Below are 22585 nucleotides of genomic sequence, written 5' to 3' on the forward strand. Positions count from 1 at the left end.
GCATTTGTCAGTTCACAACCTCGAGTTTGTCCCCGCCATCATCCTGTGTTTGGATAAACATTTGCACCACATGGAAATACGACTGTCAGTGCTGTAAACTGCGCTGGGATGCTCAGTGGCAATATGCACAGCGCCACTTAGCATCATTTAGCGAGACGAGGAGTGTACATCAGCCACAAGGAGCTGGAACATGATCACTATAACACAACAACAACATCCAATTGACTTACATTAGAGTCAGGTCTCGTGTTAACACAGCTGTGGCGGTCTGTTTAGTTGCTGTGGGTGCAGACCTTATGTAAAAATCCATATCGCTGCATGTTGTCACCACATGTCTCTTTGACTGTAACATAATTCCTATAATAGGTTCCTGGTAACTCTGGGTGTTGACTATATAATCAGTGCAGAAACAGCCCCAGGTGCTCAGTTTATTGCATACAATGAAATTCAAATTGATAGGTCAATCTTAACAAAGTAAAACTGGGCAGTGTTGTAAAAACTGTGGAAGTGTGCTGCTGCTGTTCTTACTTTCTGCGGATCACTTACTGTGGATCTCTGGAGCTGGAGAGTGAATTTTGTCACACTCTATGGTGCTTAAAAACAAGAGGTTAGGAAAACATAACCTGCCTGTCTGGGGCAATATGGTGTGGTAGGACCCGCTGCTTCTGTTAATTCCCAGTGCAAGAAAATCCAAACAAGTAAAAAAAAATATCAGCGGTGAGAATCTGTGCCAGCGAGAGAAAATAGCCCATTCTGTAGAGTCTGACAAGAAAACATAATGCCTAATCAGATAATTGGGTCCAGAAACTGACAAAATGAATTACCCGGTTGTTTGTGTCACAGCCGGTGATAACCATGCAATTTTGATTTTAAAAACATTAATATTTTGATGAGGGTCTGCAAGGCTCGAACAGATGGGGGTAAGCTAGCCCTCTTTACATAATAGTAGTTACTTAACATAATGGATAACCCAGGGAGAAGTCATTCTGTGCAAAGGGCCACTCTCTGCCGCTATTATCTAATACGTGTTTTTGTGAATTTAATTTGACAAAATTCAGGAGTTTGCTTTGAATTCTCGAAGCTGACAAAATGCAGTAAAATGTTCTAAGGCTTGTCAAAATGATATGTAAAAAGAGCAATGAATTATATTGTTAGTTAAATGATGGAGAGTAAAAAATGGAGTGGAAACAGAAAATAAAGCTCTTTTAACCAACACTTTCAATTGTTAAAAAAGCTTTAAGTTTTTTATTTTTTCCTTTGACATCAAAGTAAATTAAAACTCGTATTATTTCGTGTGTGTGTGTGTGTGCATGCGCGCGCACGCGCGCAACATCAGTGGCACAATAAAGAGCACAGTGGCTCGCTAGCTTAACTGAAAAATCTTGTGGGTAAAAGCACATGAACACCATCAGCCTGTTTAAGTACCGAGCAAGCTGAAGCTAACTTGCATGTAGTGTTTTTACTGTCGGCTCCTGCAAACTGCTGTAGCTTCACTGTGCAGTGGCTGAATCATTTCAGTCAGCAAGCAAATGCGAGCAATGTTGGCTGCATCGTAGTTTAAAAAAGGCTTGCCTAAATAATACTACTCAGATGTTTCTGTTGAGTTTTTTTTAACAATATGAGAAAAGAGACATAAATCATACATATCTACAAAATGTCAAGGAGTCCTTAAATAATAATCCTTATGCTAAGGCATTGTAGCTGGCAATAAAGCTACTTCCTGGTTAAATAAAGGTTAGTGTTTATATAATTAGTTTGATTTTTAATTTGATTTGATTTATTTTGAATATGTAAAAAAGAAAATTGATAAATAATCATACTTGATAGTCACTGTGCTGTGTAGTGTACTTCTGAGGATGTTTTGGTCCTCAGATTTTATTGCACAGTGAGTGCTCTTCACTTTCACGCTGCGTTTTTGTACGGGCAGCTGAGGACATGCTGCAAAGGCACAGAGGAGAAGAGACTGCACCATAAGGCTCTGAGATAATATTATCTTACAGCTCACAGTAACTTAATACAACACTGCCTCTGGCTTTTGTTTTATATCTAGTGTCAGCAAAATTGTTGCTGGACATTTTTAACCTGTCATTGTTTACTTTATTGCGTTAATGTTGATGTCACACTGAACATCCCACTGAACCCTGTTCAAACTTTAAGTCATTTGTCATGATTGTATTAAATAGCCAAATCTGATTTGACTTAATATAATAATTAATTGTACATAATAATTGCATTACATTTAATACAATTACATTTAATTGTAAATGTAATGCTACCACGACTTTTTTGTTTTATAAAGACACATAAAATCATACACATCTACAAAATTTCAAGGATACATTTATATACACTTAACATAACTTCGGTGGGTCCGCCAGGAATTTTGAGCATCAAACATGCTGCATTCTGGTGAATTTCTGTGTGCTAATTTTTGCCTTTGCTGGATAATTTTCTAGTGTAAATCTGTTTAATTTTATCAGGATAAAGGTCCTTTGCTACATAAATGTTTTTATTTGGGGTGGACAAAAGCACATGTTCCAAATATTGAGGGGAATGTGTCCACTACATCCCCCCAAAATCTACACCTTTGGTCAAGGATGCACCTGAAGATGAGGATAATGTGAAGAAGATAGAAGCATGGTGTTTGAAAACGTATGCAATGTTCTTCTGTGGGCTATTTTTGACAATCTTTTACTGCATTTTACTGCCATTTTGAGACTCCATAGCTTCCAGGATTGAAAAGCTGTGTATGAAATTATGTTTAACAGAACACACTTTTCAATTAAGCTTTTACTCATCCCCTTTTCCACTTGCAATTGCACACGTACATATATATGTTTTTATCTTAATGTGAAACGACATTTTACTGCTCACATAATTTCAGAGTTTGTTTAGTTAGACTTCAAAGCCTCATTGAAAATGAAACAGAAGGTTGCTTCCTCTTGCTGTTTTGTTATTGGTTGTGATGTTTTCCGCTTCTCGGAAATCTAATTTTGGAATGAAACTCTTCACTTAATACAGATTCATCCAATTATCTTTTGCTGTATTGTAATGAATTAAGCTCTGTTCAATGTTGAGCGGAGAAAATGTAAAAGAGGGCTTCATCTGCTCGTGTCATTAGATCTGGCAGTAAGGATTGCTCACAGACTGAAAAGTTGCATCTCTGTAGAAACCTCTGGGCTTTACCATGGGGAGAGATTAACCCTGTCCTCTGCTGTTTGATGTGATCGGCTGATGCAAAGAGCCACAGTCAACTGTGAAAAGATACACGAACCGATCTCCATGCTAATGCTTGCACTTTGTGTGTGAGGCATGCGAAGATGGTGTATGAAGCATGCTCTCTGCTAGCCTCTTCCTAAAAGCTTCCAGCCAAGGATGATGTCACTTCTTGCCCTGCAGAGAAGTAATCAGTCTCCTGCATGCCTGAAGGGCCCCTTAGGAGTTATCAGTCTTTGATAGTTGTCTCTATTGCCGCTGATTCAATCCGTATCACTTCAGGCCCTGTGTAAGCACATAACAAACATACTAAATCATTTCTGTCGTTAGAAGTGGAGAAAGAGTGGTTATGTTCTAGTTGCGGAGTATTAATATCAGAGCTGACAAAGTGCTACGCCTTGCAAGAGGTATGATTACATCCACACACATGACAGAGGGAGACGGAGAGCGACAGATTCACACGCACACACCCGCAGGCTGATACAAGCACACAGAGGCACACACGCACAGCTCAGTGTGCCACTTCCTCGTCTCCTGCTGCTCTGTCCTTAAACCTCTTCACCCTCCATGCAGGGAGTAGACACTGTGCTCTTTTCTCTTTGTCATGGTAATAACACTAAGCCTAACTGTCCCCCATTTTGCCTGTCAACTTGCATTTATTTTGTTTTCCTTTTTTCTTTTCTTTCTCCGGCATGTACTGTCAAGTTTCTTGGGATACGTTTAAGTCCCTCCCTGCATCATTCACTGCTCCTGGAACCAATTATATTATCCGGCCGGGCCCTTTCAGTTCCTACAGAGGGAAGGACAGAAAGAAATCTAGATCTATTCTCTGCGCCGGCAGCATCACACCTTTACTAACCTATTCTTAAGATCCCACTCAAGAGATTTTCTTTCCTCGCTCTGCTTTCTGTGACGCTCTTCCCTGCGTAGTTTCTCATTCTCTCCATGAAGCTTCCCCTGACAGTGTGAATAAGGTTCTTGTTGTTTGCGACACCAACATACTGCTGTGTGACACATTATCTGGTATACTCTGCTATTGCAGCAGGATGCTTGCCTCAAAGCCTAACTGTATTGTCTGAGCTTTCACCTCACCCCTGGCTATCTGCTGTGCTCTGGCTTAAGGCTTATCCTCGGGCCTCTGCAGAGCTGCCGGGCCAATGAACACTAACAACTTTCCCTTTGTATGCTGTGAGAACCTCTCTACCCCAACACAGGCACATCTACTACTACTACTGATATTATTCAGTCTGTCTATTAGTGGCACAAAAATAAGTTGTATTATGTTGGATTGTTCAGCAAAAGCCTCTCTATTCAATACATGTGGTGTTCTGAACAATGCAGAGCAGGGTGTTTAGATGAGATCACATCTCGTTTTTGACACCACATCTGGTGTTTTTGTTACACTGTGAAACGCTGCTTTGTCTTGTTATATGCGATGCTGAGAAACCAGTCAAAATGGGTCAAAAATTATGTTTGTTTTTTACCAATTTGAATGTTATCTTTCCATCTATCTATCCACCGACCATGGGCATTGATCTGTTGCCATATCAGCCTCCACTCTTTCTGGGAAGGCTTTCCACTAGATTTTTTGATGCTGGCTGCAAGGATTTGCTTTCACTCAGACACAAGAGCATTAGTAAGGTCAGGGCATTGATGGTTGGACAATAAGGCCTGGCTTGCAGTCTGTGTTTCAGTTCATCCCAAAAGGTGTTGGATGGGGTTGAGGTCAGAGCTCATGTTAAGTTGTTCCACACAAAACTCAGAAAGTCATTTTTTATGAATCTGGCTGGTGTGCACAGATGAATTGGCATATTGACACATGCTTTCCCCAAAAGCTCACTAATGACCAAACCATGACAGCCCCAGACCAAGAGCATGTCCAGATTAGCTATCCAACTTACAGCAGTCAGTCACATATTTTCAGAGCCCTCCAAGGGTCACAGTGAGTTTTTTTTCCCTTCCAATATCTTTTACATTATGTTGCAATAAATTCAGCATTTTCTCACAATTCTTTTTTCTTTCTTTTGCATTCCATTGCAATAGTTTCACCGCAGTGGATAAGGTAAAAATGGCAGTGGTTGATCGCAAAATTTGATGATTTGTTTCTATTCCATATAAAGTTTTAGAGTTTAAGCCAATCCAGTGGGATGTTTGGAGTGACAGCTGCTTTTATGTAAAGCTAACGGCAGTTAATGGTGCATCAGATATGTATGATCTAATTACATTAACCACAGGTTGTGAATGTGCAACAAAATTTTTTGAAGACACTAGATATCGAGCAAAGAGACTGTGGTCTATTTAGTTGCTGTGGGGCATAAAATTTACCACTTCTAAGCAGAAGAGAGAAGATAATGTTATCTTGGAGTCCAAGGGGCAGAGTCTCTTTCTCCTCTGTGCCACTGCATCATGTACACAGCTACTTGCAACAAAGAGTAGTGTGAAAGTGAAGAGCGCTTACTCTGCTGTAAAATATAGGGACCAAAACGTCTCCAAAAGTACACTGCACAGCACACGGACTAGTCAAAACAAACAAAACAAAAAAATAACGATTGCTCAACTTAAAGCAATCTGGGGGTCTCTGACTAATGATTTGAATCTCTGACTTTCTAGGAGAAGCCCTAGTTAAGATATAAAACTTTAGAAAATGAAAGCATGAGTGAAAATGAGTTCTATGGGTACTAATTAGTTTCCCCTTTGCAGACATGCCCATGTTATGCTAGTCCTATGCATTTTTTGTTGTAATTTGATTCTTTATCAAGACAATCTGGTAAGAATTGCTTTACCCTGTCAATATCAACTTCAAAATTGTTTTGTAATGCAACATATTGGAATTGAAAACATGTAATTAAAAAATTAGATTAATTACGATTAACTATTAAAATTCTTCAATAAATTGCAATTTAAAAATGTTTTGTTTGATAGCCCTTGTTGAAACTCTACATGAAACCACACCGTTTGGGAACACAGCAATGTCTCTAAAACACTGCCGTTATTGCCGCGATGGGTTGCTACAGACACCCATGTTTGAAGCTGAAAGAGAATATGGAAACACAAGAATGACTTAAAGAGAATGATAAAATGATGGAATGATAAAAAACAACTGATTTTTTTATTTTTTGGACCTCAACAGTGTTCTGCTGTGGTCTTCAGCTTGGCAGCCGTCTCGCCTAGGTGATGCACCATCCACCATCCCCTCTACCTCCTGAAGACAAGGTCAGCTCATATACTACATCACTTTAGAAATGTTGATATAATACGTATGAAACATGCACATTTAGTCTATTTGTAGTTTCCAGAAACATATAATGCCAACACTGTTTTTCTGCAAAAACAAGTCAGGCATATATCACGGTACAAGTCAGACACCATTAACACCAAACCTTCAATCAAAAGTAAAACTATAAAAAGATAAAGGTGAAACTCCAGCTTTTATAACATCTAAAGCCTGAGTTAAGTGAAAGTAAAGAGACCACAGACATGTGGTTAAGGAAAAATACGACAGGAGTTTAACAGGCCTACGGCAACAGAAACAAAAGGATAAGTTAGTCCTTTTAGTCTGTCCAGCTATCTTCCTTTCAACCTCACTTGCTCTTTCCTTGCAAAAATGGCAGTCGTGGCTAATGTTTTGCAGCCCACTGGGAGTTAATGCAAAATGTGTTGCCACCTGAATGATGCCACAATGTCCATTTGACTCCTGGATACCGCTCACATTTTTTGACACCACTTAAAGGTTAAAGCAATCCACCCCACATGTGGTGCTGTTTCAAAGGCACAGAGGAAGACATCATATGGTAAACTATTTTTTCATCTTTTCACTAGCTGCTATTGCAATCAGGCAAGGCCTGGCCCGTATAATCATCGGCTTTGATATGGATGCAGCTCCACTGAGATTTGTGTATCGTTCTATCGTTCTTTTTTATGTTGCATATTTTAGCTGCTTGACATTGGTTTACTCTGACTGCAAAGTGATGCTTAACTTCAGAAAAATTTCATACGAAAGTGATTTTTTTTTTTTGCCCCAAAGTTTCTGGCTCTCCTATACAGAGAGGTGAGATCCTCTATATGAGCCTGATTGAAATTCCAGTGCTACAGTCAAAGTTGTCCTCAGTTTCAGCTGAAAAGCGGTCCTATGTAATTATCCTAATCACAGTTTTAAAAGCAGTGGAGCTGTCAAATACTCCTATGCAGGATAATACGCATATTGGCTAAAAATGAGCTGGTCGGACAAGCACAATAATGTGTCAAAAATGTCACTTGCTGAAGAAAATGCCCTCCATTGTTGTTCCGTGACACCTGTGGCTACCTTTTCACAGACAAGCTATAATTAAGTGTTCAAAGAAAGATGTAGATGGGGAATATTAATTTTAATTTATCTGCTTTAGTATTTTTAATTTATTTCTCAGAGCTTATTATCTATTATTATAGTTATTTTGTTGGTGTTTGTCTGTATTGTATGCTTGTTGCCCTGAAATGGCTTATTTCCATTGTTAGAGACCTTTTAAATAACAAAATACAAAAAATGAATACATAAACGCATGCAGCACAAAAAAACCCAAAACAATTCACTGGATGAAAACAAGTCTAATGTTTATTGGTGACTTTAAAGGGATAGTCCATCTGAAAATCAATATTACATATTTTTATCTAACCTCTACTGCTATTCATTAATCTAGATCGTTTGGTTTGAGTTGCCGAGTGTTGGAGATAGCGGCCGTAGATGGCTCCCTTCTCTCCAATAAGTAGACAGAACTCAGCTTGTGGTACTCAAAGTGCCAAAAAATACATTTGAAAATCTCGACAGCAATGTCTCTTTCCAAAAATCATGACCAGGTTACTCAAGATAATCAGCAGACCTTGTTGTGAGCAGTTTCATTTAGGAAATATTTTTGTTCTACTGAACCACACTCGCCAACAACACAGAAGCTTTTGGAAAATAGATATTACTGGTATCACCACTAAACAAGCTAATGTAACAACCCACCTGAGAAGGATGCACATTAATGTTTACACCTCATGCTGTCACAAGCACAAGCCTCTCGTTTGTTTGGGTACCATTTTATCCTTTCTGATACAGATTCTGATACCCGAAGTTGTGTGTCTGCCGATACTGAGTACTGATCTGATGCCATTGCATAAAAAAGATGTATACTGTTTACCCATTTATGTTCCAAGAAGTCAAACAAAATATGTTAAATTGTATACCAACTATTATATAAAACGTACAGATGTAATGATGCAACATTGTGGTGAATGTCATGTTATTCCATCAACACTTTATGCACACAGCTCTTACAGCTCACAGTTCATCTCTGATTTTTTGACAAACTCAATCCAATGCATCCTTGGATAGATCTCTTCTGCATGGTGATACTGTTGGTGGATGTAGTTTGGTAGAAAGAAAATAGTTCAAACATGAAACTGCTCACAACAAGGTCTGTGGATTAACTTGAGTAACTGGGTCATGATTTCTAGAAAGAGCCATTGCTCTTGAGTCCGAGTTTTTCAAATGTATTTATTTTTTGGTGCTTTGAGTACCTCAGGTTGAGTACTAATACGTTCCACTATAATTGACAGAAGGCAGATGTCTCTATGGCTGATATCTCCAACACTCAAATCTAGATTGATAAATAGTACTACAGGTAGGGAAATATTTTTTTTAAACTTTGGTACAAACTGTTCCTTTAAATAAATACTTTTATATATTTCAGAATTCTAGATGCAGACACTTAAACACGCAGCAACCATGTGAGAGTTACTTTGATGACTTGGAGGTCAACAAATCTCTAAACTGTCTTCTGGCGTTGCACTTATCTGAAGCCCCTCTGGGACAATGTAAATGTAATCAGAAAAGACTTAGGAGATGTGCTGCTTGCTGTGATATACAGCCACACTGATGAGGCCATAGAAAGGAAAATAGATACCTGGCATAAAATTGTGCTTGTAATCAACAGAAAAGCTACAAAGCTGGAATTATGGTTCTTTGGACTGCACAAAGGCGAATGTGCACTCTTATCCTGCCTCCTGACACCAGTTGAATTAATAAATCAACTTGCTTGACACGCAGGTCTGCACATGGCTTAGTTGAGAATGTGAGCTGTGCAGGCCTTTTGGACTTAAAGTTTCATAACGCCCTTCCCCTGTGCATGTTTACGTGGATCTTTGAAGAAGTATTATCCCATCTTAACAAGAAAATCATGTATAGCTGATCTTCCAGGGAAAGAGCAATTATTTTGGATTGTCTGGGAAATTTATACAATGGAAAAATTGACCTGCTGTCTGAGTTAAAGGAACGATTTTTGGCAGGAATTGGAAAAGTGGATAATTTACACAAATGGTGCTGAACCGGTAACTTAAGTGTTTAAATATGGAATAACTGGATAAAAGAATGTGTGTACATCACGGAGTAGCCCTCGACAAGTATTTGTCGAATGTGAAATTAGGTGTGTGCTCATATGTAGCATATATATAGTATACATATTTCTGACTCAGTTGCAGTAATGATTGTTTTATTGAGGATTGCAATAAATGATAAGAGATGCGGGGGCCTGGGGGATTTGGAATAGGTGTTGACTGCGCTTGGTTGCTCATGCAGGGTAGTGATCATATCTGCTCAGCATCCAATAGTGTACCGATCAAGAGGTGAAAAGCTTGTGATGTGCTCTCATGACAAGTTCAGAGCCAGCTGTCCTGACAGCATGGGGCAAAACAGACTCCTGGTGAGGTTTACAAGCCCCCCTATACACACACACGGAGCAGATTCAGCAGGAGCTGCTCGCTGCTCAGGTCACTGACAGTTCACACTCCCAGATTTCTGGTCCTGCAGTGTGAAGCTGCTGCTGAGGGAGGAGGCGCAGACAGAGACTACAGAGCTCTGCAGGCACAATCTTATTTATATTCAGCGTATAGATTTATCCTGACTCATCATGGTGCAGGAAGAAGTATTAAGAGTGGTGCTCCATATCACTGGAATAAAAGAAATCTTTTTGTCAGTGACATCAAACAAAAGGCAAATCAATCATTTACATGTGACAGGTGATTGTGAAACAGAAACCCTTGTGTTTGCTTTCTGACTTCACACATTGCTTAAAATTGTATTAATCCTGTTGTTTTCAAAAGCGGAGAATGCCAATCAGATGCCAGCACGGCCTCATATTTATGTGATAGATTTCTTTAATACCAAAACAAATGCGAGATCACCAGCTTTCATCAAAGCCACTCCAATACAATCTGATCATTCGATTGAGTTTGCATATTGTGCTGTCTGTCTGCCGCCTTGTTCTCAAGTGAGATAAAACCATACTGGAGAGGGATGTTTCGTCATATCAGAATAACAACTGTTATTCCTGATGCCACAAGCCACAGTATAGAAAATTCACAGCTGCCTGTGTTTAAGGGTCTATTAATTCCAGCCATGACTGCTGAAAGATGAAACAGCTGGCTATAAACTATCCTGACAAACTTGTGCGTTGTGTGGAGAGAGAGAGAGAAAAAAAAGAAAGGACAGTCATACATAGTCTCTGTGTCAGTGATTTTTTATTTCCTCTATCATCGCTTGTGCTACATTTCCCCCAACTCTGCCAGAACCATCACTTCTTAAGAGAAAGGAAAGAAAGCATATTTAATTTCCCAACAGTTCACTTAGGACTTTTTCTTTGGATTCCTCAAGGACTGTACAGGTAGGCTTTTTTCAGTGGTTTAGTGCTTGCTCTGTACTTCCACTGACATGAAAAATTAAATGGATCCTGCATGAAACAGTTGGGACTTACAGTACCTTGAACCTCTTGTCTAGATCCCTTGTTTCTCCAAGAGCAGTAAATCATGATGTTAAGCTGTTGAAGTCTGGGTTAAATGACTCAGAATCTAAACTCATCAGGCAAAGTGGAGTTTATGTAACACACGAGCTATTAGTGGTGTTTTTGAAGATTAGCCTTGAAGATGATTCCCCTTCCTGCCTGTGAAGCCAGCACCTCTGGGGGGCAGTAGAGGCATCAGGACTTCCTTTCATCTCTTCCTGGCTGCAGGAAAAGGGGCAAGGTCAGAGGGGATTTGAGCTTGGCTCCCCACCACATGTTTCTTTGCTTGCCCAGTCTTGCTTCAGGCACAGATTATCACCATATACCGGCTACTGTTACATTCTACCTTTGTGGCTTGTGTGCCACGCCAGATCCTGATTGGCGTGTCAGGAGGCTCTTCCTACCATTCCTTCCATATATATGCAGCCAAAGCCCTTTCTTCACTTCACTGATAAAAATATACACAAACATCAAAAAAATCTAGGGAGCCTCTTTAAGGATTTCCTACCAAAATATACATCAACAAAGGCGAGCTGGGAGCCATTTACAGAGCTTTAGCTGGGAGTGCTTCACCTGTGTTTACTGAAGGTTTAGCCCTATCTTTACTTCTTGTTTGTGTGCTACTTCAGCAATTAAAAGAATAACCCTGTGGTTTTCTTTCTTGATTTCATACACTTTAGTTGCATCTTTTTTTTTGGCGTGGTCGGCATATGTTTTTTCATACCTTCCTCATATTTCACTGGGGAATATGGTATATGAAGCTGCTGGTGATAGAGGTAATAGTAGCATTTATGTCATTTCTAGGCTATGATGCTATGGTTTTAATGTACAACTAGCCTATTTAAACAGGTCTTAGGGTCCATACAATAATAAAGAGATAGGAAATAGAGTGCTTGAGGGATGACGTTATTTCTTTGGGCTGACATGGAAGTTAGCGTCGCCTTGGTCCCATCATCAAAAAACCTGTGGGGTTTGTCCAGTGGATTTTGGATTGTGGCAGAAAATAAGCTAAGTGTATAAATAAATAAAAATAAATGTTTATCATACTTACACGTTTTGTTCAGCAAAAGAATCTTCGCAAATGAACACCACTCATGGTTTTTGCAGTGTAAATGCAATTGTCAGAAGTGAAAAGCTGGTTTAAAAACTAACTACACCATGGTCACATGACATTACATCCCTACCTAAACGACCAACCTTGTAGAATAAAATATAAAAGTCTCTTAAGCAAGTTTTTTCCAATAATACTTGTTGTAGCAGCAGACACCGACACATCAGTGGGCTGAATGAGATGATGTGTTGAATAAAATCATATGACTTATAACATGCTTTTGTAGTTGTCATAGAAGTAGGTATCATCTATAGATACAGTTATATGAGGCAATACTCCCAAACGGGAAAAGGCATTTTTCTTTTTTTTCAGTCCTGCAACATTGTCCCCACCACTGGCATTTGCCATCATTCTCAGATCACCTGCTTTTTCCACCTGTAGTGACTTACCTCTGGTGATGTATGCTGTGCACTATAGTACATCACCTTAATACAGCATTTCCATATCAGTTTAATAAAACGAGGAGCATCTGTTTTTTTGATGGTATTAAAAATCATATCTACAGGATTTCAGAATACCCGCGTATACCATAATACTGTGATACCAGCCAAGCCTAGTCTCCAATTACCTCTATTTATGTGCATTTTCAATGTGAGCATAGGAAAACGGCAACAATTTGAAAAGGTGTGAAATATTTCAAAAAGGTTTTTAGAACATTTTTGGAACTAAGTGCAATAGAAACGAATTCAGTGAATAAATACATGATGATGTTCATTCAAGACGAGGTCTGGTGCTGCTATTTCATACCATTAAGATAGCAATCAAAATAACCCAGTGCCAATTCTTCAGTCATCAATACCTGAATTTGATCCTTTTTGTATCCAGATCTAGAAACATATGATTATTTTGGTAGGGTTATGCTTGAAGCCCATGACCACAACTGTTTTTAGATTTATTGTGATGTGTGATTGTCCAATTCCTGCAGCAGCTACAACCCCACAGTCTGTGGTGTGCTGAAGCCGAGGACATTGCGCCTGAATCATTCATTTCACATGATGGGTATTCAAAGAAGTCCAAAAAATAAGCATCAACTAAAGAACTCTTGGTATTGGTACCACTTTTAGGGTACTGGTTTTGGTACTGGTAGTGTAGTTTTTCATATGATACCCATCCCTAGTCATGACATACTGTCAATGCTCTGGAGAATTACCTACTGTTTGTCTCAACATTGGCATAACATAGTGGGTGGAAAAGCACATAAATTCAAATTTTCTTTTGCAGACTATCTGAAAATTCTCTTAAAATTTCCAGTACATTCTGATGGAAACCCAACCTATGATACCACTCTCACCATATATTATTATGATTTCCAGTAAGGCATTCAACCAGACACCTCTTTAAGGGCACTGCATGTAATAAAAGATTAATAAAGCTTCATATGCTTGCAGTTCTCCTTTGATGACGCATCCTTTACATGGCCTACATTTGTTTTAACTGAATAGTTGTATCAGAAAAACAATGAGAGCTCTCTGGGTTTGCAGTACTCTGTAAACTGGTAGCGTGTGGCTTGATTGTACTGATGATTTGGCAGAGAAAAGGGGTGTCAGGCAGAGCGTGACTGAAAGAGAAATCTTCCAATGAGTGAAAGGAATTAGAAATTCATTATGTTTCTGGGGAGTGAGGACTGTGAATAGAAGATATGTGGGCTGGAAATTAATAACTGAAGGACTCTCACTGCTTAAAATGTCACCAACCCTGCCATTTTAGAAACGAAGAAAAGTTGACAAATAAAAAGGTCTTTGAATTAAAAGAAAATTAAGGATACTCAAGTTGTCAGAGATCCGCAAAATTAGTATTTTGCCGCTATTGGTTACCTTTTCTGTGTTAATACCACCTGAACTCGACTGACAGACACACAAATATTCCTCACACATCTCTCCCATAATAGACACCAAACACAAATGCATGAATCTGTTGTTGTTTTATATACTTCTCTAAGTCCCTTGAGGCCTCAGGAGGACTTTGCTCAGAGTCCCAGTATGGCGAGGTCGAAGTCATCCAGCAGTGGCCTCCGTCTGGCATTTTACCCAGAGCACATCCTGTGGGAGCGGGAGCTTTGGAGCCGGCTGCGCGACCACATCAAACAATGGCTTTTTGTTGTAAACAAAGCCAGGGCAGCTTGCCGGGGGCCCTCTCTCCCGCTCTCCCTCTCTCTCTCCTCCCGCTCACGGCCGGATCCAGTCTGCCTACCATAATTCTGGACTGTCAGACAAATGTGCGTCAATGCACCACAAGTCTCTCTATTCTATTTGCATTTGTACACAAAGACCATAAACCTGGCAGCGGAACAGACAAATTCAAATTTGTTAGAAAATAGTAAAGCAAGATGAAAAGCAAAACTAAAAGGTTTGCCTCAAGAGGATAGTTAAAACAGAATCACCTGAACAGTTGTTTGAGTGCACGGCATGAAACGTAATGTCCTTATGTTTGTTTATCGTTCAGTGTAACCGCTGCAGCAGCTGCTTTGTCCAGGGGATAGAGTAAAAGTTGTGCATAAAACATTTAATTTTAGTTTTACTCTCACATATGCTTTTTTTTTTGCAAATTGCATCTCTGTTTGAAAGTTAAAAATCCATATGAACCTTACAGTGTACATTTTCATCAAGATACTTTTTAGGTTGAATGTAATTTCTCTCAAGAGGCTAAATTAAACAGCATCGTGAGGCATTGGCGGACAGTCCTAGGGACTCCCTGAGAGGAACTGCCCACTGGGGAGCTCCCCTGAGTGCCTGCTTATTTCACTTTATTGAGTCAAAATTGCACTGTTGTTCCCTAGTCGCATGTATGTTGGTTTTTGTCTTTTGTGTTGTTTTATATGGCTAACTGGCTTTTAAAATGGCGGTTTCTGGTGCTGCATGGGGGCTCATTCGACGATTCAGAGTATATTTACATCGATCAGGTTTCTTCTTGTGCTGGGAGAGTACCTACTCTGAAATAGGAACAAAAAACAAAATCAAATCAGCGCTCTAAGAACCATAATTGTTTTTAATTTTCGCGGTGCTGACACATTAAAATGGGGATTCTTAGAACTATGTTTTTTAAATCTATGAAAAAGTTCCCTAGGATCCCTATAGTTCCATATATATATATATATAACATAGACCGTATATGTGAGTGTGTGTAAATGTGAATACGTTTCTGGTGCTGCATGGGGGCTCATTCGACGATTCAGAGTATATTTACATCGATCAGGTTTCTTCTTGTGCTGGGAGAGTACCTACTCTGAAATAGGAACAAAAAACAAAATCAAATCAGCGCTCTAAGAACCATAATTGTTTTTAATTTTCGCGGTGCTGACACATTAAAATGGGGATTCTTAGAACTATGTTTTTTAAATCTATGAAAAAGTTCCCTAGGATCCCTATAGTCCATATATATATATATATATATATATATTTACACCGTTTGACGATCTGGAATGAGAATGCTTTATGTGTAGCGGTAGGGGAAAAAATTGATACAGTACTTTATCATATTTGTTTTGTTTTGTTTTTTTGTTTTTGTTTTTTTTGTAACAATTGTGATAAAGTACTGTATCAATTTTTTCCCCTACCGCTACACATAATGCATTCTCATTCCAGATCGTCAAATACGCTTCCACGTCGTCAATTATTGGTTTTCTCATGCCTTGCACAAAGGCGTCTCCTGGATAAAAACTGATGAATCGTGGTGAAACTGTCACAGTTAGGTTTAGGTAACACGACGACTTGTTTAGCAACATCAATATAATATATCATAAATATGTTTGACGTCAGTATGTGAAGGACAGACCTAAGGCATAATGTGTTTTTTATTTTATAAAGGAGATGTCAAAATGTCATGCTTGGATCTGAAGTCAATTTTGACTAAACGTAATAATACTACATTCTTTCTTTGTAGGGCAAAATAGATTTCCAGCACAGCAGCTCCATTGGCACACTGACCAGTACAACTAACAAGCCGCACTCACCATGAAATTACACTTAATAGGTGCCCAAAGGTGCTGCACCACAATGTCACATTATATCGACAAAACCCATTTCAAGATCAGGGCTGATTCAAAACACTAGCAAAATGCTGCAATGTGCTGCAACCCCTGCTGTTTCATGTTAGTGCTATTACCTCTCATGCATCTGGTGTGCACTTGATCAAAGGTGACAATGCAGAATGTTTTCACAGTGGGGCTCGTGCTGATCCCAGTGATTAGCACCATGTTATTGTCAAGACTGTTGACTGCACGCAGTCGGTACAGCCCAGTGATCTCACTTAAGCTATGATAATGAAAGATTTTAAACACCCTGCTAATTGAAATGCTGGTGCAAGGCCGCAGCTGGGATGCGTGCTTAGCTATTATCACTACTAATAGTTCTGATCGGAAAGGGAAACAGGAAGGGGAAAGGGGAGGCCCATCTCTGCGTCCCAGGAGCTCCAGAGATCCTCCGAGGCTGTTTGAGTTTGTGTTTTCTTATTATGGCACCTGTATTTTATCCAAACTGATATTCCGTCAGCAACTCATGCAGAGTAGAATTTGGAAAGCTGGCTAATTGCAAGGTTTGCCGATAATTGTTTCATTAATTCTAGCTGGCTCCCATTGTTCCTGGCCAGGCACATGGGTCCAAGTCTACTCAGTGCTTGGCAGTAGTTTTTAAACGAAGGGGAAATGGAACAACCTGCTTCACTGCCCCCGTTGATCCCTCGGGTTTCAGCTAGTTTTTCTTTTTTCTCTCATACCTAGTGTGTCAAGGGCATTCCCTGTTTCCATGCTTCTGGAAACCTGCAGAGGACAATCATTGTAAAAGCTGGTGGAGGCGCACAGCAGGGGACCAGATTTACGTACTCTCTCCATATTCCCCTCGACAGACTGCTTGTTCTTAATAAATACCACGGCTTTTACAATCATGTAAAATATTCTCTTCAAAGAAAATGTACACTGTAAGGTTCAGACATCATTTGTTTTGTTTTTTGACAAAAGGAGGATTAGCATGCTGTTAACATTTATGTTCTGATTCTGCTTCATATGAAGTGGGAATTATAATGGATTGAATTCTAACCAAGTATGTGCATGCTAATCACACCGCTTTGCTATTTGAGATCCACATGCTGACTGCTGAAGGGGAAAGAGGCGCCTATTGACTTTATTTGAATCCATTGGTGAGCACATGTTCCAATCTCAACACTTAGAGCTGGGGTTATAAAGTGTGGCGATGGGAAGTACACCAGAGGGCAGAGGCCAGTGGCTTTATTGCTGTTTGGAGCACTGCTGTGTGTCTTTGAGGTTTGAAAAGTTTGAATTAGATTTGCTTCAGCACATCACCAGCTGGGAACTATGTAAATTGACAGTAAGGAACCTTATCTGTGCAAGGAAAGTTAAAGCATCAGCTCTAAAGCCATGGGCGCTAGAATTTTATATCCTCTACACTGAGCGACTGGTCTATAAATTGTCATGTACCAATGATTGAATAGAGCTCCTCTTGTTATCTTGTGGGATATCAACAGCGAGAATGTAACCATATGCGTGTGTCCTGCTGATAAAATCTATTTCTGGTTTGTTCTTTGGGACAGAACTTTTTACATTTGAGGGAATTAACCCGGTATGGAAATATTTTTTAGTATCTTTTTGTTCTTAAAGAAAAACAGGATGCCTGAGCTTTTCAATTCATGCGCAGCTACTCAAAATAAAAGAAGGATTCAATCCCTTCAGTGTGAGGCTTAGAAGAATACATTTCAGCTTTGATTCACAGTAAATTCAGTGTGCTGCAGGCTGGTGTGGCCTGTAGACCCAGGGCAGGACTCTACAGTGAGAGACAACAATCCTCCGTCATGGCTGGTGGCCGTTTTTTCTCCCTTGAACTGCAAAAACATATGAGGAGCCGAAGCGCCTCTGTGTAGCCGAGGAAAAAAAAGGCTATCATTTATTATTCAAATGAAATGAGGTCCGGCAGATGGTGGAAGAGGGGCCGTGGGCATGCGGCAGAAAACCTCCTGCTCTCTACCTCTGTGATTTCAGTCAGCCCGTGACGAAATAAAAAGTTCAAAGGGAATCAGCGATCGTGACGGATCTCATTAGCATATTTCCAATGAGCAACATTAGAAGCAGAGATGGGGGAGTTGGGGGTGTATCCCATGCAGGAACTAATCAATGTGTGCTGTGTATATACGATAATGCAAGCTTCACTTACATATACTTAATTTACTGTTTGCTGAGTACACTCTGGGTCCCTGTGGATCCTTTAACAATCTTAAAAGGCATTAAGGTCATTATTTCTAAAAATAATGCCTTAATTGGTATAAGTATGTCTTAAATATTTAAAAAGTCTTAAAAATGCTAAGACATGGGATGTCAGATGTTATTAATAGGTTTTTTCTTTTTTTGTGTTGCATTAAAATATCTCAAAATAATTTGTGGTATCTATTTGAAAAAAAAAAAAAATCGAATGCCTCTTGCTTTATTGTCATACAGAGTGGCACAACACTCAGATTTTGTTTCCAGCAGAGATGCTCAGAGCAGAGGATTTACTGGCTGCTAGCTAGCTGTGACTGTACCTCGGACAACATGGCAAAGTGCATATTTGAAGAAAATTAACTATTTAATCAAGATTTCACTGTATGGCTGAAACCAGTACAAGACAATGCATAGGAGGCTTGGCATATTTTATGCAAAAAAGTTTTTCAAACTCAAATGATCAGATTTAAACTAGTGAAATCCACATGCATGCCATTTCCCAGCTCTGCTCTACCCTCACCTCAGCCACGCAGTAAAAAAGTAATGTTTTCTGTCAGGTCTTTGCAGTCAGTAAAGTGATACTTTCTGCTATAAAAAAATCTTTAATAAAAGAAAAATAAAAGTTTTAAAACACAACCATACCTGTTTCAACTGGAATATGATATGAAATCTGTGAAAAATTACCAACATCAGCAACCAAGATTACATGTTTCCCTGATGTTAGCATATAGCTACATGCAGCAGTGTACTTGCAGCCAGGGAATGACTATGTACAGCGCCACTTTCTTCCCTTAAAAATCACTTATAAAAGTTTCAAAAACACAACCGGACACACACAACACAACTTTGGACACATTCAATTTAAACATCTGATATTGTGATAATACATGTATGTGACAGAAAATAAGGAAACACATAACAAAACAAATAACAGATAACATCTTAGTGAGCTTTAGAGGTGCTGGTAGGTGGATTTTGTTAGACAGAGCCAGCTACTTCTCCCTGTTTCTCGTCTTCATGCTACACTACGCTAACGCGCTGCAGGCTCCAGCTACATATTTACCGTACAAACACGAGTGTGTAATTTACTCCTCTCATCTAACTCTTGGCAAGAATAAGAATATTTCTCAAAATGTTGAACTATTTCTTCAACAAGCCATTTTTTTAAAGTCAAAACTGAGCTCTGTTTACAGTTTCCTTCAGGCTCTTTTCAGTTTTTCCAGTTTTTCACAGTATACATAGACCCTGGCATAACATAAAACTTCCTAGCCTAATAAAAAGTATTACTACACAATATAGTATACTGTACGATTGATACTGTAAATAGTTTTGTATTTCCAGAAACCCACAATGGTTCTATTCACTCTGTGGACACTGTAGCATTATGGAGTGCAGTCGCGTCATGCCATTTGCCCGAGCACTGTAAAACACCGCCATGTGTGGGGTGAACAAACCAAGGCTGGGCTTGTAAAAAAAAAAGCAGAAAACTCTTAAGCTGCCCTTCAGACACATAAGACTTCAGCACCTGTCAAGGGGTTACTTAAGTGTCAGCCTGTGACCACGTGCACCCAGAAACATGCAGCCAGCCATTCATACATGCAGCTTCATGTTATTTAGTACTTTATTCTGTGGGAGGCCATGCACCTTCTTTACAGAACAGAGTACCACTCCATCTCTGATTTGAAATATTGGGCCTGGGAGATGCTCTGTCTTGCCCCTTAGGCACGACTGTATTTCAAAAACTGAAATTTGAGTGAGTTTTTCTGAAGTTCCCTGTGGTGCTGTTCTTTTGGACCACAACAGGCCGCAAATCTGGCAGCAGCAGCTTTTTCTCAGTGAAAATACAGAGGAACATCTACCCATTAAAGCACAAGAGGAATTTGGTTAGAGAAGGAATGCAATAAAATGTATAAAAAAAGCCAAATTTGACTTTACACAAAGGATCTAAGAATGTTGTAGCACCAAACGAGGGAAATAAAGGAACAAATAGATGACAATCTTGTTATTTATGGGTTATAAAGAAAGGGGTGGTCACATCCTGCAATAGGGTTTTGATTATCACATAACATAGGAATGTTCTGTCTGCAGAGCAGAAAGAAATCTGTTGCATGTAAAATCATTCAATTTGTTAATCCTAATTTGGAACTGATCATGGAAGCAGTAATGTTGGCAGTTTTACTACTTGTTATTTGCATATTAATTAAAAGGGTATAATTCTAACACAGTGCCCTCCTTTTTTGAAAATGTGTTACATTACAAACTGGGAGAATCATAATGGAAGTCTTTAAACAGAAACATTTGGACGTTTGGTTTGGCATCACTTTGCTCCTTTGTTCAGCGCAGATGAAAAAATGCTGCAAATGCATTGCAGATTAATAACATAAATCCCATTGCTGGGAAAAAAACCAAATCTTGCTTTATTGGCAATAATTATGGTTGTGAATGTCTGCGTTGAAGATTAATGACTAAGGCGTTTTAAAACAGAGACAAAGGCGAAACAATCACGCTGTAAATTGAAAGTCTTGATTTAGGAGAGAGATCAGTGTTAGAAGCTCTGTCTTTCTTGTATCCACTTCCTGCTGCCAGATAAACACAGCACTCACAGAGGCTTTTTGCAACTCGCACATGACATTCTCGCAATATCAATTTGTGAATCTCACTCCTCTTTGCAGTGTCACCTTGTAAATTCCTCCCCCCTGCTTTAAATGCATTTTAGTGCTTTGAAAATGAAGAGACCACCATGTGCTTGGAACATACCTTCACTGGCTCGCAACAGGTTCCTATTTTTTCTGACTCCCACTCAAACACTCACACACTTGCTCCTCTCCACTTGGCGACCAGAATAGAAGCAGCAGAGCGACATTGACGAGCCCACTGGGCCTGCAGGCTGACGTTAGCCCACCCTGGGATGAGGCTTGTGGAGGACCACCCCAGCAGGCTGCTAAGCCCAGGGTGCCTCGGTCAATTTATGACACCTACAAGTGGCGATTGCTCTGCAGACACTTCAGAAAGCCAGTGGCTGAGTCACAGACCTGCTCCCTTGCTTCCTGCTTCCATTTAAGGGTTTATTTTTGATAGTTTGTTAGGTCAACACATGTTCTCGGTACTATTATAAGTGTGATTGCTGTCCTACTGCAATCACACTAATCATTTATCATACCGCTACGAATATCATTATTACTATTATTATGTGCCTTTTGTGGTCACTACTAGCTCAAATACCATTAATGAATTACAATATAATAATATAGTTATGTGCATAATTTTACTGTGCATAAAGACCTGTTTGAATCATGTCTCATCCTATATCTCCCAAGATAATTGTCTTATTGATAATTGTGACATTTTATGAATCAATAACATTCGAAAACAATCCAATATACATACTGTACATTGTATATTCATCTTACTGACTTTATACATTAGACTCTATTGATATTACAGAATGTTCAATATTGCACACAGATCTCATTTACTCCAGCTGAATTCAAAAGTCAGCAAATGTATACAGTAAAACCTCTTAAAATCTTAAAATGCTCAGTATTGCACCCTGATTAAGTGTATGTTAGCTCACTGTGATAACATGTACAAATTAGGAGTTATCCTGAGTTATATATTGAATTAAATGAAAAGATTTATAGAGGACCATTTACCCTCACTGGTTTTATAATTCAGCACTTGTACACAGAACAACCGACATTAAAATCTTAAAATGCTCACTATTGTACACGAATTATGTGTATATAAGCTCTGTAGGATAACATGTACAGTTTATGAGTTTTGATAAGTTACATATTGCTTTAAAGTCTAAAGGGGACCATTTACTCTAATCGAGTTTATAGCGCAGCAGTCGTATACAGTGCAACCTCCATTTGGGAATTTAAAAATGCTCAGTATTGCACAGTGATTAGGTGTATATAAGCTTATTGTGGTAGCATGTACAATTTATGCGTTATTCTGCATTATGTATTGCATTTAAGTCTATAAAAAACCATTTACTCCCACTGAATTCATAAGTCAGCATTTGTATCCAGTACAACCCCCATTACAGTCTTAAAATGCTTATTATTGCACACTGATTAAGAGAATGTAAGCTCATTGTGATAACTTGTACAGTATATGAGACATCATGATATATATATATATATATATATATATATATATATATATATATATATATATATATATATATATATATATATATATATATATAGCATTTATGTCTATAGAAGTCCATTTACTCCCATTAAATTTATCACTCAA

The 22585-nt window shown here is 39.0% G+C and overlaps 1 protein-coding gene across 1 annotated transcript in view; it reads left to right on the top strand.

The window, feature by feature from the left end:
- Positions 1 to 22585, top strand: part of LOC121950919 (adhesion G protein-coupled receptor L2-like) — a 182672-nt gene that overhangs the window by 13325 nt on the left and 146762 nt on the right. Inside the window, exon 3 of the mRNA XM_042497038.1 lies at positions 6347 to 6429. The gene's annotated coding sequence lies outside the window, so the exon portion shown is untranslated. The remainder of the gene's footprint in view (positions 1 to 6346; positions 6430 to 22585) is intronic.

Source organism: Plectropomus leopardus, chromosome 12, assembly GCF_008729295.1.
Source record: "Plectropomus leopardus isolate mb chromosome 12, YSFRI_Pleo_2.0, whole genome shotgun sequence".
Classification (NCBI taxonomy): Eukaryota; Metazoa; Chordata; class Actinopteri; order Perciformes; family Serranidae; genus Plectropomus; species Plectropomus leopardus.